The sequence below is a fragment of the Castor canadensis genome, chromosome X, assembly GCF_047511655.1.
Source record: "Castor canadensis chromosome X, mCasCan1.hap1v2, whole genome shotgun sequence".
NCBI classification, from domain to species: Eukaryota; Metazoa; Chordata; class Mammalia; order Rodentia; family Castoridae; genus Castor; species Castor canadensis.
In genome coordinates this window covers 6382733-6402126 of record NC_133405.1, presented here as the reverse complement: position 1 = coordinate 6402126, position 19394 = coordinate 6382733, and the positions used below count along the sequence as shown (strand labels likewise).

The window sequence follows — 19394 nt, the reverse complement described above, 5'->3', positions numbered from 1 at the left end:
TTGCATATTTTCTTGACCTTTTTTAGAGTAGACTTTAAGCGGACAAATTCTAAAATTCATTCATCATAATACTTGCATCTGCTATATATTGAGTCACAATTTACACCTACTTAATTACTTTATAGTGATGATAACAATAGCATGCAGTTTGGGCTGGAGTTCCTGCGGAATGGCCCAAGGCCACATAGCTGGAAGTGGCCAAGTGAGGACTGCAATTCTATTTGGACTGACCCCGGACACTATGAGCTGCATGACAATGTAACATATTTGTTTCTTTCTGTCAAATCTTCATAGTGCTTTCAAGGTAACTGGATTACAGATGAGGAAACTGAGGCTCAGGAATGTTAAGTAATTAATAACATAGCAATCAAGAGGTCTTGTGCCCACATCTTTCTGTTTCCTTCCTTCATCCACTGCTGCCTCCCCTCCTCATATTGCAGGCACTTTCTCCATCATGATCCTGAATGCCTACACTCTTAACATTGTTTCAGCACCTAGGTCTTAAGTAGTGGTATGTCAAACCTGATCTTCCTTGGTTTTATTTGTGGGAAGAGTAGCATTTGACTCCATTCCCAATCCTTTTGAAGGCTCTTTCCATGACATTGTATTCTATTGGTTCTCACATTGCCTTTTACTTGTTGTCTTTCCCTTGCAACCCATAGCATGGGGATAATTTCAATGTTTTAACCTTGGGCCCTGTCAGTCCGCAGATTTATTCATTGCTAAAACTTCAATCTCTTAACCAGAAATTTCTGTGTTATCTCTTCCAGAATCTGCTCTTGCACTTCTGTCTTATTTTTGTGCCAGATTTATATTTACATCTGAATTCCAGAAAGTACTTTCTGGGTAAACTCAGGAAAGTCAATGAACATTTCCAAGTCTCATTTGTAAACTGGGAATAATTATAGCTCCTCGCAGGTTACTGCATGCAAGGATTTAAAATGAGATGGTAGAAGACTGAGCAAATCATAAGCAATGAGCAATAATAGGTGTTCTTATTATTATATTATTAGCACTCACCATTTAGGTCACATGTCACAAGCATTATCATTCTCTTTGTTCCTGCTTTAATCTTTTAACAACAATATTTGGTGGCTTTGGTAATGCTATCTCCATATATACATAAGCAACATATAGATAAGTAATCATGGCACCAGAAACTCTCTTTAGAGAAACCAAAGAAATGGGTTGTTTTCTTCATGGGTCTCACTCATATTTACTAAACATCAATAGACATGTCATGACAGTCAATTCTCTTTATCCACAGGTTCCATGTATGTGGATTCAACTAACTACATGTCAAAAATATTCTTTAAAAATGCACATGTACTGAACATGAACAGACTTTTGTCTTGTCATTATTCCTTAAATAATACAGTTTATCAATATTTCCATAGCATTCCCAATACATTAGGTGTTATAAGTCATCTAGATATGATATATAGAGGAGATGTATGTATGTTATATACAAATATGCCATTTTATATAAAGAACTGGTGCATCCATGGTTTGGAGTATCTGTAGGGGTCCTGGAACCACTCCATGGATCCCAAGGGATGACTGCACAATCGTTATAAGAAAAAAGAAGGAGAAGGTATTAAGAGCAGAGGTGTAGTATGTGTGATTTAAATGAATTTAGAGAAAGTCTACATAGTGTCAACTAGGCTGAGCTATGCAGGATGAGAACAGTTTGATAATTTTCAAAAGAGGAACCCAACAGAAGTGCCCTCTGCCTACCAGGCAGAGAATGGCTTACAAGAATGCTGATATGAATGTTAAGTTATTGAAGTCAACAAACTAACCTGGTTACCAGGTTTCTTTCTGCTTCCTGATGCAAGCTCTCCCCTTCCTTTCACTGCTCTGCCCTTGTTGGTCATTTGTATGTCCATTTTTAAAAATGTATAATGTTTGTTTTCTTTTTAAATTTAATTTAATTTGTATTTATTATAATATTACAGTTGTACCAAGAGTACATTGTCACCATTTACAAAAGTACTTACAGTATATCTGTTAGATTCACCCCCTCCATTTTCTCCTTTATCCCTCTTCCTCTTTTCTTAGAACAGTTTCAGTAGGTCTCATTGTTCCATTTTTCACTGAATACATAGTAGTTCCACCATATTCACCTTCCTTCACCCTTTCCTTGTGTCCTCCCCCTTTTCACTGGTACCAACCTTTGGACAGGACTTGTTTAATGTTCTTGTCCATTTTTTAAGAAAAAAGACATGTTTTGTTTATGATGGTTATACAGGGACTTTCATTGTGAAATCTCTGTTCAAGCTGGATGTGGTAAGACATGCTTGTAATCCAAGCACTAGGAAGGTTAAGGCTGGAGGATCACGAGTTTGAGCTTTGATATTTCCATACATGCATATAACATGCTTTAATCAAGTCAACTCCCCTTTTTCTTATTCCCTCTCCTGTTGTTTTAGAAAATTTTTGACAGGTTTCAATTATATTTTCATACAGGTATATGTCCCTGAAAGACCATGGGTAAACTTGCAGCCAGAGGTACAATCTGCCTGAGTAAAAAAGAAAAAGGCATACCCTTGACCTTCATTTGATGGCAAACACTTCAAGTAGCTTGTTTTCATTCTATGACATGAAACCAAAGGATTATGCTTATTTCCAAATTCTCCAGCATATACTAAGTACAGTTAAAACTACAAAAAGATGTGATGTTTACAACACAGAGTAATAATTATTATCTAACATTGCAAGGAAAACATCAGTTTCTTTAGAGAATTGCCTGACTAACCAACTTTGGTGAGATAACTGACTTGGTTTGTCCCCATTTGTAACTAGTTCATAGTGTTGGATGTGGACTGCTGTGGACAGAGAAAAAGTTATCCATCCAAAGATAAATAGCTTCATTATGACATGTGTGAGAGATACATAATTCTTTCTGTGCTATGGTGGTGTTTTCCAAATGAGGGAGTTGCATAGTCATAAGAGGGTATGGTAGTTCCAAAGCATCCTGGGATTTCAAGATTTTGGAAAATAATTGCATGCAATTTTATGATGTCCTGCTAATCATGGTGTAGAACATGTGTCTATGCTGGCATTCCTAGGGGAGAAAGCATATTAGAGCATAAGAATGTGCTTAGTAGTCCCTGGTAGGCAGAGCTTGTGCTCTTGGGAAATCTTCCCTGGGTGTCATGTCTGAGAGTCAGTAGATATAGGGACTTTCTGACTACAGAGCCCATCTTGTCTTGAATGACTCAATAGCAGGTGCTAAAAATTGCTGTGTTGACATCCCAAATATTTCTTAACTAGGCCTCTTATTTTCTGCCTGATGAATCTGGCTAGCTATTTTGCTGACATAGCCTGTTTGTTGATTATCCATGTAGGTTAGTCTGTACAGTTGCTGTAACAAAATACCCTAGAGGTGGTTTATAAATAATAAAAAAATCCCACTTATTTCTTATCGTTCTGGAGGCTGGAAAGTCCAAGATTAAAGTGCTAGGTGATTTGGTATCTGGGGATAGCCAGCTTCCTTATTCAAAGATAGAGCCTTCTCACTATGTCCTCACATGGGAAAAGGAGCAAGACAGCTCTCTGAGGTCACTTTTATAAGGACAAAAATTCTACCAATGGTGTCTCTGTTCACATGACCTAATTACCTCTCACAGTTCCCACCTGCTAAGACCATTAACTTTGGCATGAGGATTTCAAAATATGAATGGGGGGAAAACAAACTTACACCAGAGCTCCTGTACTATTCCTGCTGCAAGGAATACTATCCCGTTTCTCTGCAAATCAATAGCCATCTCTGTCTCTGAAAACAGAGCAAATAAGTTATTATATGAATTTCCCTAGTCCTTATCTTTATCCACTGCTACACTTCCCATGCACTTCTATATGTCCAGTACACAGCCGAATGTCTTGAACCTACAATGAGCTCTGTTAATTTTTAAAAGAAGAAGGGAGAGAGAAATGCACAAGTTAGCCAAATCTCTTGGGAACCAAACACCTCATCATTAATCTAGCTATAGAGTTTGCAATCCGGTTTTATTCCTAAATAGCATCCCAATTGAAAAAAAATGGATTTCAAGTGAGAAAATGTCATGGTCACATTAGTATGGAACAAACCATATAGCACATCCCTGATTTAATTATGCTATGTGAAAATCTAAGTAGTGATATAAGAGCATATCCCTTTTGGGGCATTAACTATTTTTTAATTTAACCTCTATGGCAGCTAATACCATCCCCTCAATAAAGTGATATTATCTGGTGAAGACCCTAATGAACGTTGGCAGAAATTCATGTTTTCTTTTAAGTGCAGGGAAGAAAACTAGTATGGTACTTGCACAGATATATTTCTAATTATAGCTTTTGCATTATACTGGTTTAATTGTCTTTTTCTTTAAATGCTGTATTTGACATTCTTCCAGGAACTTCTCAATGATTTCTTCACTGAGCAGAGGAATTTTAGACATCAGTACATTTCTTAACACTACATTTTAAGAACATTAAAATCTACTCTGTCCTCTCAGAGTCATGTTTCAGCTTACCCTCCCCTTTTCCCAGGACATATCATCACCCTGTGCATGAATGTGTAGGCCAAGGTAGGGAAAGCAGCCATTTGTAAGGTCACCTTTTTTTAAAACTCTAACACCTTGGGGGTATTGTGATGATGTAGCTGTTTGTCTGTGGGGGGATTAAATGAAATGATACCATACCAGAATCATTCAACTCCATATTTTTATAGTATGTATAATCTCCTTTTTTTCCCGGAAGCCATAAATGATGTTCTTTATTTCTTGTTTTAGAAAAGTAGCTGCCTCTAGGTGTTGATAATACTAGTTCAAATTCTTCAAAAGAATCCATGAATAGTAACTGCTTTGATAGTTCTGCAGCTATTTTTGTTTGTGTTTTTTGTTGAGAAAACTATACAATGTGAAACAAATTTTAAGTACAATTATATATCACTGGAGGAAGTATTTGAGGCAGTAGCGTAAATGAACTTAAGGGGCTTCCTCTGATTCCATAACATCTGCATCTGGTCTTACATATTTTGGTGCATCTTCATTTATCTCATTAAACTTATTCTGACACATGTTTCATGTAAAAGGTTTTCTAATTTCTTTGTCCAGAAGAATATAAATATTGCATCTTTCAAGTGAAGATAATACTTGTACAAGTCTTTCATTTGGTCTCCTGTAGGTCTGATGTGTATGCTACATTTTACTAAATGGCAGAGGGCAACTTGTCATCATTGATTGTGAGAGAACAAGTTGCAATGAGATTCTAGCCAATGTCCTTTCCTGAAAAGTTTACCATAGATCCCGACAGAGGACAGGGCATGGGATCTCTCTTCTCCCTTCTCTATGTTCTATGGAAGTCACTGCCACTTAGTTTGTTGCTTAGCCTACCAAACATCTCTCCCACTCCTCTGGCTAATTCATGGCCTCTCAATATTACCATGAGTCTAGCTAAGATGAGCATAATACAGACTCCAGAATCCCCTCATATTTAAGCAGTCTTCTTTTGCATATAAAGGAACAATGTGATAAGTGAGAGTTTTGTTTCTGATCAAGATCTTCCCATAGAATAAATCATGAATATGATCCAAAGTAATCCAGGAAAACAGAAGATACCTTGTAAGGTTCCAAAATGACTGAACTTAGTAAAACTGTATTCAAAATTCTATTGAAAGAGCACTAAGCCAGGCATGGTGTTGCTACTCAGGAGGCAGACAGGAAGATCATGGTTTGAGGCCAGCCCAGGCAACAGTTAACATCATCCTCTCTCATAAACAAGTTAGGTGGGGTAGTACAAATCTGTGGTCCCAGATACTCAGTAGGCAGAGATACGAGGATCACAGTTGGAGACCAGCCCAGGTAAAGTTAGCATAAAACCCTGTCTGAAAACAAAGTAAAAGCCAAAGGTCTGAGGGCATGGCTCAAGTGGTAGAGTGCTTGCCTAGAAAGCGTGAAGCCCCGGAGCTCAATCTCCCCCCAAAACATAAAAGACTAACATATTACACACATTGAGTACATTATAGACCACACTGTGCCACATATACTATGTAACACACACAAGTAACAGTACCATATAACAGTTTTTATTTCCATTAACCTAATAAGCTAGCACCAATAAACATTAATTCAACAATTAGTTTCTGATGTTTATATTTGGCTTCTTAGAATCGTAAGGAACTTTTGGGAATTGATTTATATTTCTACATATCTTAAAAGTATTTTTCTGGGAAATGTGTATTGATAACTCTTTTTCTGTTAGCAAATGTTTGTGTAGCAATGACTTTGAGGATTCTGCCTTTGGCCTTAGAAATGCAATGATTTGTGTACCCATTCTCCAGAAATAGCCACTGCAGAATTTATGCACTTGGAAAGCTCACAGAACTTTAAAACATAAGTTCAGAGGCTCTTGTCTTTATTTTATACATTTTTGTACCTCTCCCAAAAAATCAACAATGACAACTACAACAACAAAAACAAAACTTCTTCAAAAGTCAGAATTGGGACTATCTTTAAAAGAGACTAGATATCACAAAATGCCAAATTATTGTGGTGATGGAAAATGGTATGAAAATGGAAAAAATAGATTTATTTCTTTTACTTGAGTGTTGTAGGGCTTTTGATGGACTTATTCTCTGGATCCAAACATCTGACCTTTCATATTGCCAAGTAATGAAATTAGTCACTTTTTACCTTTTCATTCAGTGTGTTCTCTTGCCTCTCCCCATACTAGGAGGATACAGCCCTGATATAGAATCCATTCACTGTTGGATGTTAATTGTATGTTGTTGAAGGAACTATTAGCTATGTTGAAAGTGGATGTATAAAGTGCCAAGAAATGGCAACTTCTTGTGATTAGGGGCCCTTATTTTTCCTGTTGAGTAATTATTCAATTCAAATGTACTGTTAATGTATATAACATGAATAATACACATAATGCCAGCCCGCCAGAAGCTCAAAATCAATTAGGAAGGCTAAGGGAAATATGCAAAGAATCACAGTGAAATAAATAGCAGGACTCCTCCTGATAGCATCTTTATGTAATCTGAGTATTTTGGATAAAGGCATGAACATGCCTAATTGGGTTCATGCTCTCCTCGATGGAACTTGTCATATTGCTTGCAGCAGTGATTACATTTTCTAATTGTCATAGTGAATTTCAGAGTTAGAGGTGGATTACTATTGGAAACTTCCATCTTGCTTGCTTGTTATCTTGATATTATTTACTTGCACCCTCACCAGCAACTCCCATGACCAATCAGTTCTTTCCATATTACACATTCAGTCCTATCTTTTTGTGTGTGTGTGTGTTACCTTCTAGGTTAATTCTTTTTTTTTCTTTTATTATTCATATGTGCATACAAGGCTTGGGTCATTTCTCCCCCCTGCCCCCACCCCCTTCCTTACCACCCACTCCGCCCCCTCCCTCTCCCCCCCACCCCCTCAATACCCAGCAGAAACTATTTTGCCCTTATTTCTAATTTTGTTGTAGAGAGAGTATAAGCAATAATAGGCTATCTTGATCAGGATTGGAAATGCTGTTGCTACTTTTGTTTTCAAATCATTATAGCACTGAAACAACAGTTCATTGCTTTTTGTGTGTGCTTAATTATAATATTCAGTTACATAAAAATGTTTCCGTTTTCTCCGTTCATCCTTAATCAGAGCCTTGGGTCTGACCTCTTCGTTATGGTTAATGCTGTAATCGTTTCTCAACAAAATAGCAGAGTGGTCCCTGTTCAGATTATGCTAAATCACAAAGTTACAAAGGGTGACAGGTTCTGAAGTTAGGTGGAATTGCATGTTGTTAGTTGTTTGTCTGTATGGACCAAATTCTTACTTGGGGAAAAAAAAAGAGAAGAGGTCATTGGGTCATTGCATATGTTCAGATACTCTGAAATGAGATTGCAGCACTACCATGACAACATCTCACACATCAGGCAAGGGAGATATATAGAACTGTATAATAACAAAACTCCAACTATCCACACATTGTTGTAATTATCATGTATAATATTTAATGACTTTCTGCATCTATCTGTCTGTCTGTCTATCTATCTGTCTATCTATATCTTGTTGAGTCTACCAAGCCATCAGATAGGCTTTTTGGGGGGTTTGGGGACACCCAAATACTTACCTGAAATAAACATGCTTTTGGCCATCTGATCCCTACGCTCTTTTGTGGAAAATCAAAGAGCCAAAACAGCTAAAGTGGGAACATTGACTAGTTGTAATGTTTGTGATTAGTTATCATTTATAAGCGTGATAGGCTAGACTTGACCTGGAAAGAGAGAGAGAGAAAGAAAGAGAGACAGAGAAACAATGTAGAATAAATTATTAGAAAATAATAGTCTATATTTACATCTGTTAGCTATCACATTCCAGTTGTGAAACATATTTAACTGCCCCAAGCCATCTTTTCATTTTCTACAAAATAAGGACCATAATAATGCCTCCCATGAAGAGTTAGTCCACATGATCTCATGAAATAAACAATGTGCTTAAGACAAAAGGTTAGCTGTGCTGTACATAAGCTAACATTTAAACAGAACTATCTTGGTAGAAGAACAGAGCTGGCTAAATTGGCAGATGGTAATAACAATTATCAAATTAAAACAGTGAGCTTCTCGCCTGGTTGTGTGGTGCACCCTCAATTGGAAAGATCTTATGTTGGAAGAGTTAATTGTCCTATCCTCTTTTCTGGCAAAGTATGAGAATTCTGAATTTTATGCATTTGAAATATGAGCATTTCATTTCATAGTGGTTATTGGTGTCATTTGAAATCTGAAAATAATCAACTTATTTATATGGAATAAAAAGAAAGCAATTCAAGAGTTGACTTATTTCTCTCTGAAAGCTCAATATTAGCAAATATGAATTTTATTTGCCATGTCTGAATAACATAGAAACCTGCTCAAGCATGACAACCAAAGTAAATTTTGAATTATAAAAACTAAAATAGATGCTTTGCCATGAAAGCTTCCTCATTCTAAGGGTGATTACATTTAAACAATACAGACTGAGTATTTTGAGGGCTCACGCAGTAGGGCAAGCACAATATGCATGCTTGGTAGCTATGCTTCAGCTGGCAGCTAGCGTGTATGAAACTGAGACATATAAATGCAATGACTGAATGATAAGTGAATAACTCTAGATATCTCAAATCATTACATCTGACATATTTATCTCTAGTCAAGATGAGAATTCAGAAATGGTCAGGCAACAACCACATGAGCATATGGGATCCAATAAAAGGGTTAGAAGATCTGAATTTTTGTCCTCAAAAGAGGAAAATAATATGAAGAGGTTGGATTTTAATAGCAAAGTCAATTTAATTTCAAATATATACTTAGAAATTTTTCAGTTCTGTAACACTCCTGCCTCAAGGTACAACTTTCTGGTTGTGGCCATTTTCACTTGATGTACAGTGCCTATTTTTGTAAATAAAGTTTTAACAGTACACAACCATGCCTATTCATTTACATATTTTGTATGATTGCTTTCATACTACAAAAGTAGAGTTGAGTAGTTGTGACAGACCATGTGGCTGACAAAGCTAAAAATGCATACTATCTGGTCCTTGCAGGAAATTTTTAATGACACCCATTCTAGAAGAACAAGAAAATAACTTATGTATCTCTCTCACATACATACACGCATGTACTACGTATATGAATGTTAGTGCATCATACCTACATATTAATTAAAAATTAGTAGACAGTACTATCCCATGATCCTAGCATTGTAGTTGACTCTTAGTAGGTGACCAAAATCATGAGAGTTATTAATATTAAAAATAGTCCATGATAAAACTCTGAGACTTATTAATTTATTATCAGCAAGGATGATTTTATAAAGTAACTGAGGAGTAGAAGACTTGTCCATTTTTGGGAAAATGAAAACTGACTCCAGCCTTTACCTTTCACTCAAAGTGAACATAACTATTGCCTTAACACTTTAAAAATCTTGAAAAATACTTTTCTCTCTCATTCTTTCATTCCTTCTAATTATTTAAAATTATTTTAAAATTCAAATTCTCATTCATCTCTGTACTTTGTAAGCTAGAAGGGAACCAACAATATTGAAAACCAAGAGTTCATTCTTACAATAGCTAGATTTGTTCAAAGCATGCAGTGTCCTAAATGTTCCCTCAGAGCTCATTCTATGTAGATTCATATATTTAGTTGAGGTCAGATGCACTGATAACTATCTGGGTAATCCATTTTAGATTTGGGCTGCTATTATTTAAAAGCACACATTTTCATTTTAATATAATGAATGGAAGGCAAAACCTAATGTTAAGCCATCTGGTTGACCTCAGTGTATTATATTAGACACACTTGATTCACAGCCATACAATGCAAGGAAGCAGAGTATGCGACTCTTGAGAGTAATATATATGACAAGACTTTCTAAGGTCAAGTGTTAGCCTGAATATTTTCAGAGAATAATTTCACTCAATGTAAATGTTAGGTTCTTGGAAACAGTATGATTCTTAAAATGCTCCTCAGGTATTTGACAGCTGTTTTTGTGATTTTGCTTGTTTGGTTTTAGGTTGACCCTTTAGCAGACATTTCCAATAACTTGTATTTTAAAAAGTGATAGAAGTTGGTTGATTGTAGAAAATTGGGAAACTGCAGAAAAGCATAAAGACTAGAAAGACTGTTACCCATAATCTCACCAACCAGCATTAACCACTATAGATATCTCAGTGATATCTTTATCTCACTGAAACAAAGTCATGCTGTGAACACAGTTTTCTATTATGCTTTTTTGAGCATTCTCACTTATCATTAATTTTTAAAACTTTATTTTAAGGCTTCATAATATAATGTTATGAAACATGATTATATCATTCTTAATTTAGCTATTTCTCCTTTGTTAAATATTTGGACTGTTTCCATTTTGTAAATAGAACTGCAATAAACATCATTTTACATGAACCATTTCATATATGTCTGACATTTTCCCTTTAGGATAAAATCCTAGAGGTAGAATTATTGTATCAGAAGATATGAAGATTTTTAAGGCTGTCGATGCATGTTTCCCAACTATCCTCCTGAAACACAGTGCCATTGTGACAAAATTCTAACAGGCAGAGAGAGTGCTGATATACCACCCTCTTCCTTGACAGCGCTGGGTAGCATCACTTTTAAAGTTTTGCTTTTTTTAAAGTTTAAATGTGTCATTTTGAAATGTTTTTTACAAAATATTTCCCTTACCTTCCTACTTGTTATTGTTGAAACACCTAGAGATGTTATGAAACATAAGTTTGATTTTCTGCCCTTCTGGAAGCATTTGTGGGATAATGTCTCTTGAAAGAAGACAACAGTTTTACATTCCATTCTTGCTTCCCAAAACCTAGACCCAGGCAATGGAATCTCAGTCACTTCTGCAAGGAAAGAATATGGTCTAGTTGGGGATACCCACAGACTCACATTTTCACTGTCATACTGGAAGTCCTAGGAAATGAGACAGTTGATTGTTCTGTTTTGATTTGTGTCACCTGGACATGGGATTTGAATACTGGAACTGTCAGGCATAGGGTTAGAAATTTGAGGGAGTCTTTACAGAAACCTACATTTCTTTGAAAAATATATCCCTTTGTTTCACATTATCCTTGAAAATAATTGCAAAATTATAAACCATTTCTACTTTTGTGGCTTTGAGAAAGTTTTTGTACTGGATTTAATTATTTGCATGACTTTATGGGTTCTGGGGAATATTTCATTTCTTTTGAACTATTAAATAAACACATTTAAAACCAATCCAGAAAGAATGAGTGTTTTGCTCCCCAAGAAATTCTGTGAAGTGAGTTCTAGGATTATCACTGAGATAAGAAGGTATGAATGCAGCATGACAATGAGGGCCCAATGTATTCAGAGAAGCAAAGTGCTTCACAAAGGGACATTTTCTGACATAGTTCTCTCATCTCACATTATTGTAACCACAAAATGCACTGTGAAAAGACAGTGTTGATTCCAAATCACAGTAGGAAAAATAGGGGGAGGAGACATCTTTCATTATATTTTGAGGGTAGATGGATCATTATGTTATCCTAGGGATAGTTTTGTTAATGGAAATGCTTCTGATTCCCTGTATAGCCATCATAAGTAGATTCAAATAGCTTCAGGGACATTGATCCTGCGGTCTCACTTCACTTCACCAACATACTGTGATTATCAGAATGCCTGAATTGTGTCTGAGAAACTCAAGCTACACTCGGCTTGGGATGAGAAATCATTGTCCCACCAAGTGAATTCAGTAATTTTATCAAGTTCTTAGGCACATTGTGAAAGAAACTTTGATGTGATTGCTAATGGCAGTCGCAGTGCTCCTAATATTTATTAAATAGGTTTTCCTGGCACTGTTGCTTTGAGCCACGGTTAGAGAGAGAGAGAGTGGAAAATTCACCTGAAAGAGCTCATTCATTTTCTAAGAAACATATCTTCCCCACAGCTATTCTTACCCATTTCATAATAATAAATAATGTTTTAAAGTTAAAAACAAACATCAAGTCTAAGCCATTTGTTATTTTCTTTATTCCAATGTACCATAGTTAGGGATTTCATAAGGTTAGAAAAAGTATTCACTCCCAAGCTAAGAACTAATATGCCAGGTCTAATAACCAAGCTGCAAACCCATCCCAAGTAGGGTTTAGAATGGAAACAGTGACACACTTCTTGAAGTCTGTGAGGGAGCATTGAATGGAGCTGCCTTAAAAGCCAGAGTGCAATTTTCTGTGGACCTTCTTTCAAAAAGCTGTGATTCCTGTCTATATTCCCTGATTACAGAAAGCAGTGTAAGAGATGAATAAGAGATGTCACCTTTTTTCTTTCTTTTCTGAAAGAATTCACAAAAATTTTCTCAAGCTTCCAGCAGTTAGTGGCTCCTTGGGAGAAAAGATGGCCTTCAGGCATTGTCAAATATCTGCAGGGAAAAAGACTTTTAAAAAATTGCAGTGCCAAGTGCATGCTCACAACTGGGCTGACTCAATGCATTATGAGACAATAAAAATACAAGGAGTTAGCTTTATAGAGAAGAAGCAAAGTCCTTAAAATTAAATTGGAAATTTTCTATGTGTGAAAGAGTGAAGTACTCAGAAACAGAGAAGTGCATGCCTACAGTCTGTATCCTTCATCTGCTCAAACACTTACAGCATTTGTAGAGTGCCTTTAGCGAGGAATTGTTGAATACTTTGTCAGTATTGTAAATAGTATATGCAGCTTTTATTGAAATATGAAGCCATTTCCTCAGAATGTATAAACAGGTAGGATTTAAAAATCTCCCCATATTAACCTGACATTCAGTGCCAAGTATACAACTGAGGAACATAAACACTTCTATTTCCCAATAAGAGATTTAAGTGAACCTCTTCTGCACTCAGCTCTTTCCATGTTACCTTGCCTATGTGACCTTACAAGGAATTTGTAAAGCAAGCAGAGTCTTACATTTAAGAACATTGTTCATGCCTCACGTTCCTTATATATACAATGAACTCATACCTCCCTACTACTTCATGGATTCATTGTAAATATCAAGAAAATATTGTGTTGACTGAATAAAAGTGTGGGTAGTTGAACCTGTTTTGACAGTTAAAATATTTAGCTAAGTAAAAACTTCTAAAGTGTTTATAACAAAATAATAAAAAAATTTTGAATTATTATTTGCTATTTTACAAGCAATATTTTGAGGAAAAAAGTCTTTGTACTTATAGCTGAGTCCTGTGTGTATGCATGGTAGAAGTCATATAAAAACACAGTAACTGGGCACATGCATGTAATCCCAGCTATGTGGGAGGCATAAATTGAAGGATTGCAGTCTGAAGCTTATCCCGAGCAAAGAGTGTGAAACCTTATCTGAAAAATAACTAATATTTTTAAAGACTGGGGGTGTGCTTGAAGTAGTAGAGCACTTGCCTAGTAAGTGTGAATCCCTAAGTTCACACTGAAATACCACAAAAAAGTTATTTTAAAAAGTGGATAATTTTGAGAGTATGCCACTCAACTGTCTTTCAAAATTCCAAAAAATCAAACTCTGTTGTATTATTTCCTCAAATAAAAGCACTAAAATCCAGTTCGCCTCTATTTGCTATTCAGTTCCAGTTCTGACATTGCATCAACTTCCTATGACAAGCTTACTCTTTAGATTACAGTGTCATTCATTTATTTATTCAGTAAGCATTTATAGATTCCTGACTCTATATATCAGGCATGATACTGAATGCTGGTCACACAGTAGTGTACAAAGCAGGTACTGCCCCCGCCCTCATGGAATGTGAGCAGAGTGCATGTCTCTTCTATTGTGGTTGTCCATGCCTAGTATAGCATCAGTGGCACACACATCTTCATGAGACTTGTGGTGATGATGAATGACTGAGTGAATTAGTGTATTACTGAAAAAGTGAGCAAAATAACAGTTCTCTGCAAGTCTACACAGCATTAGCTCCAAGTGCCGTTCTTTGCCATTATGGACCTCACTATATTATATCTTATGCTATAGTGGCACTACTTAGATATAATCCATCCTGTCATGCAGCATCCTATCATGAAAATCAGGAAGACCTAGTTCCCTCTGATCTCTGACTGAGGAAAAGGACTCTCACTTAGCACCTAGTTGTTCCATTCTCATTCCATACAACATCTGTATCTTGTAATCTCTCAAGAGCCCCTCTTTGCCCTGGATGTAAAGAAACTAAGTGTGCTCTATGTGACACACCTGAACTAAGCCTTTAGGCTTTTTGAGAAAGCACTCCCTCTACAAGCATCCTGTTCTGTTGGGATTGAGCAGGTAAAATAAAAGTATATGTGGCAGAAGATCATGGACCTTCACAGCCCAGGCTGATAAAGTTTTCCTCTGGCAACTAATTTCTTAAACTCCACGCCTGTTATGTTGAATTGCTTTATATTTAAAAATAAATGTACCCTGGCCATTCTCAAAACAACAAATAGGGATTTAAGAAATGGTTTTTTTCAAAATTGATATTCTCAATGCATTTTATAGGCTAAACACGTCTAGACTTGAGCATACTCTTCTACTAAAAGCTTTTCCATTCCTTAACTAGAAAATGTTTGCCACATTGAATTATGTGCCATATTTTATCTCCTGGACTTTTCCAGGGGGTAAAAAATACAACTAAAAATCTGAGTTTCCTAGATATGTTTTGAACCTGTTAATCAAACAAACCTCAGGTTGACTTGCCACACTGGGTCCTGTAACCCGTATTTATTTGGGATGTCATTAACAAAATACTTTTAACTTTGAATGGATGAGAAGAAATTACATAGGGTTAATTTTCTGTTTTCCACTTTTGTTCACCTGCTCATTTTTAATGAAACAGCAAGATAGGAAATTAGGAAGAAAAATTGAACATCACTGCAAGGATATGCAACTTCTGTCCTTCCAGAAACATAAGTTCAATCCCTGGCTGATTAATTTTTATTTTTACCACTGCCTATAGAGTGGTGACAGTTGGAAGTGGAGCATTCAAGGTGTCACCCAATAAAAGAATTTGCTTGGGGAATAAACTAACAGTGACAATGTTTTCCTGGAGCAGAGGGAGTAATTAGAGCAATAACTTTTAGAGACTTAATTTTTAAAAGTTTATGCTTTAATATTCAAATAATAATTACATTAATCTATAGAATAGTCAGCTGAAATAGTAAATCCTTTGGCATAAGCTTAATGAAAATTGTACTAATGGTGCCCAAAAAAATCTTATGGTTGTCTTTTAAATACCAAAGAAGTTTTCTATTGTTGTGATATAATGCAGATGTGACTTAGAAAGAAACTTGCATAACAAGCAGAAATAGAATATATAATTACAACAAAGAGGGCTTAAATCAAATTAATCTTCATCTGACAGGAACAGTTACTTTACATCACTGAATGCAAAGTCATAGCCAAAATTGAAATTAGAAACTGATAATTATGATAGGAGAGGACACTTATGCTGACTTTTCTTATACATAATTGGAAAGCATACAAAATGCAATACTTGTTACAATTAGGATTAGCATTAAAACATGCCACTTTGGATGAATTTTCCATTTGGCCACAAAATAAATTGTTTAAATAATGAAACTATGGACATGCAATTTTGTTTCCCTGTTTGTTCAAGATCAGAACAGTAAACAAGCTTAGGAACACAGTACAACTTTCATAGTATCAACAGTATGAATCATATTAATTTGTCAATGGCTTATTGTAATCCTGTTGCCTTTGCTTTGTTTTTATTTTTGTGGATCTGATTTTATTCTTAAAATCTGCCCTTTATTTCCTCTGTAAAAATCTGTTTTTGCATGTGCACTTGCATACACATGTATCTTGTAAAAACACAGAATCCCATTGTTCACTTGGCATATACAAAAAGTATGTTTGTGACAATTTCAGAAATTCATATGTCAAAAGATCTTGTGATATACTCCTCTAGTTTGACGTTAGAGATCAAATTTGCTATTTCTGAATGATTGTACTCAAAAAGAAATTTTGTTTTCCATAGATTGATCCTTTTGAAATATTTTTTCCTGAATTCCTTACTAGAATCAGTGTCCTCGATTGTGTGACATTTCCAGTGATCTTGGTAGTTTAGAGATGCAGGGTAAGGTGTTAGCCAGCATTCTGGGACATTGAAAGGAGCCTCAGGATTCATTACTTTATACTAGGTGCTTCACCGCTATATTCTTTGTTTCTTTGAAGGTGAGGCTTCTGGTCTCTTCAGTAGCAGCATTGGCCCTAGCTGTTTAACAAAATCTCTAGGGACACTAGGGGACACTTTCACTTTCTTCCATTAAATTCATTGCATTTTACAGTAATACACATTGTGGATTATGAATCCTAATTCCACCTTTGTTAGAAATGTATGGATTTCTGTCAGGAGAGGTGGACCCAGACCAACCAATGAAAGTCACATCTGGGCTCCTTACTTCTTCACTTTGAGTAGAGGATTGTGAGTAAGTTTTTCTCTACGTAAGCAAAGTTTATCTTAAGTCACATAGCATACAGGATTTCTGTTTAGGGTAGCATTGAACACCTTCCCACCTAGGGCCCATTAAAATGTTGCAAGGGAAGTTGTAGATTTTCTTCCTATGAATGTCTTTATAAACAAGGAAGCTTCTGACATTTCAAGGACCATTTAAGATGATGCTGCCTGAAGTGTCTCTAATTCTATGATCAGGGAACCATTCTCAGCTTTCCTCTTGGCTTGGTCTTCACAGAATTTCCAGGTGTTCAGAAATGCCAAACAAGTACTCAAGTATGGATTCCCTTTTAAAAGTGGATAGCAGTATCTTTCTTTGGCCTTCACATTTTGTCTTGAGTTATGAATTTGTTTGGTTTGGGTCTAAGGGGAGAGAACAAAGGAGAAAGTTACTACCATTAGATGTTAAGGACCATAGTAATATCCTTACAATGCCAACTTCTTAGGTGGCTGTATTGTACAACTGATGCAAGTGTTGCCAGCATGAATTATAGAAATAGGGATTCTTCTATTGTATCATGTGAAAGGGCAATTTGAAGAGAAAGAGGCTACTCAATGCCCACACAAACATATAAATTTAACAGAAGCTCCAGTTTTTAGTATTAACATGGTTACATGATGTACGTTAAGTGATTGCACTTAATTAAGACAGTTGCAAAAGCTAAACATTAGTAAGTTATTAAGTAAAAGGTAAAGAAATGATCACATTTGAGAAAATCAATCAAAAATGATCAAATTTGAGAAAATGTGATCATGGAAGAAAGTGTGACTGTGGTATAATTGGAAATTTTCTGTTTTTAAGAAGTCAACTCTAATTTCCAATGATGAACTCAAAAGAAACTTTTCAATTGAGAGATTTCTTCATGCAGTTGACTTGTTTCCACCTGAGTGTGGGGTTTCTTGGGGTGTTTGCCCCTGAAGCCTCCAGCAAACTAAAGCTAATCTTAAAGAGAGAAGAACATTCTAAAGCTGGTGATTTCATAATATCCTTGCAACCACATACTGAAAAAACTAATTTGCTAAGAATTTAAGAAGGCTGACAAACAAATTACAGCCATCGTGATAAAGGGGTGATTATTGGCATTGTCAACTCAGTTGGTTATCCTTAAACAAGACAACTTTATTTTCACAACTTGACTTATAATGTAGGTAAAGGATATTTAATGCTTTTTTAATGAGCAATATTACACAGTAATATAGCAATTTACATTTGCCGATAACATTAAAATCAGTTTTATTTATTTGTTTTTGTATTTTACTGTGGGCAGCCCCATGAGAGTCTGGAGCCCTGAGCCTAGGGGTTAGGCCTCTTAGCGGTGAAGCAGGGCTTGTGTGGGCCCTGCAGGACATGGTATGGCAATGGGAAATTGATGTTGGAGTTGTGAAATGGCTTGACTGCTGGCCAACGGAATTTGCAATCTCCTCCAGCCTCATGATCTCCTGGATGGAATGGGTGTAAGGCAAGTGCCACCCCTGGAAAATCTGCGGAAAGAAGCGGGTCACCATCAAGACTTGGCAGTTGTCCTCAACTGTGGCTTCTGGCTTCCTGCTCCAACAGGCCCTGGACGCAGGGGTGTTGGACCTCCAAATTCACTTTAAGGAGCACAACCACAATCCCCAAAGTTTGAAGAGACCCACTTGCTGTCTGTACCTTTGTTTAAATGTTACTGCCAGAAAACAGCAATTCTTGGGCAGGTGTTAGCAATTTTATTCCTCGTCTTCTTTCTTCTAAGGCTTCTGTGAAGTAGGTCAGGAAAGCCATGCCTATTGTATAGAAAGAATTGTAGCATGTGGCTCCAGTGAGACAAGACTTGACAGAATCATGTGATACTAATGGCCATGACTTCCTGGGACCCTATCTCAGGTTACATGCTTCCTCCCTGGTATTCTTTCTGCATGTAATACTTGACTGTCCCCAGTTTTTTTCATTCCATAAGAGCCTGCACAAATGGGTGCCTCATCTGGGGGTTGCTCTAGCCCCCCTTTCAGTCCTTTCCCAGCCTCAATCCCAACTCCCTCTGTTCCTATAACTGTTAGAGCATCTCTCACTCTGTACCACAGTGACCTGGTCAAATGTGTTTCCAAAACCAGACTAGTGAAGTCCTGAGGACCCTACACTTGGAACATGCTTCCAAATTACCTGAAACCCTCTCCTCTGCTCCAGAACTGGAAGCTAAGATTAAGGGGCCATAATAAAATGGAGTTTGCACCTCCTTAACTACATTTCAGGTCTTCAAATGTGCAAGCCTGCTGTTTACCACTCTTGCTCTCTGGCTGACAATATTATAGAGGATCGTCTGGGGATTTCTTTCAAAAACTGTGTGCATGGACACACACACACACACACACAAGTTTGTAAGGCAACATGTTCTGCAGGGCCATTCAGTTTAAAAGAAATAATTACCTTAGGCTACAGAGTAAACTTTTCCATT

At 36.5% G+C, this 19394-nt stretch overlaps 1 protein-coding gene and 1 non-coding gene across 4 annotated transcripts in view; one reads left to right on the top strand and one right to left on the bottom strand.

The window, feature by feature from the left end:
• The window catches only part of Aff2 (ALF transcription elongation factor 2), a 478328-nt gene that overhangs the window by 229110 nt on the left and 229824 nt on the right, over nucleotides 1-19394 (top strand). The gene's annotated exons all lie outside the window — the stretch shown is intronic.
• Nucleotides 18534-18664, bottom strand: LOC141420117 (small nucleolar RNA SNORA68). Its single transcript, XR_012444806.1, has one exon. It is a non-coding gene; the product is annotated as a small nucleolar RNA SNORA68 (small nucleolar RNA).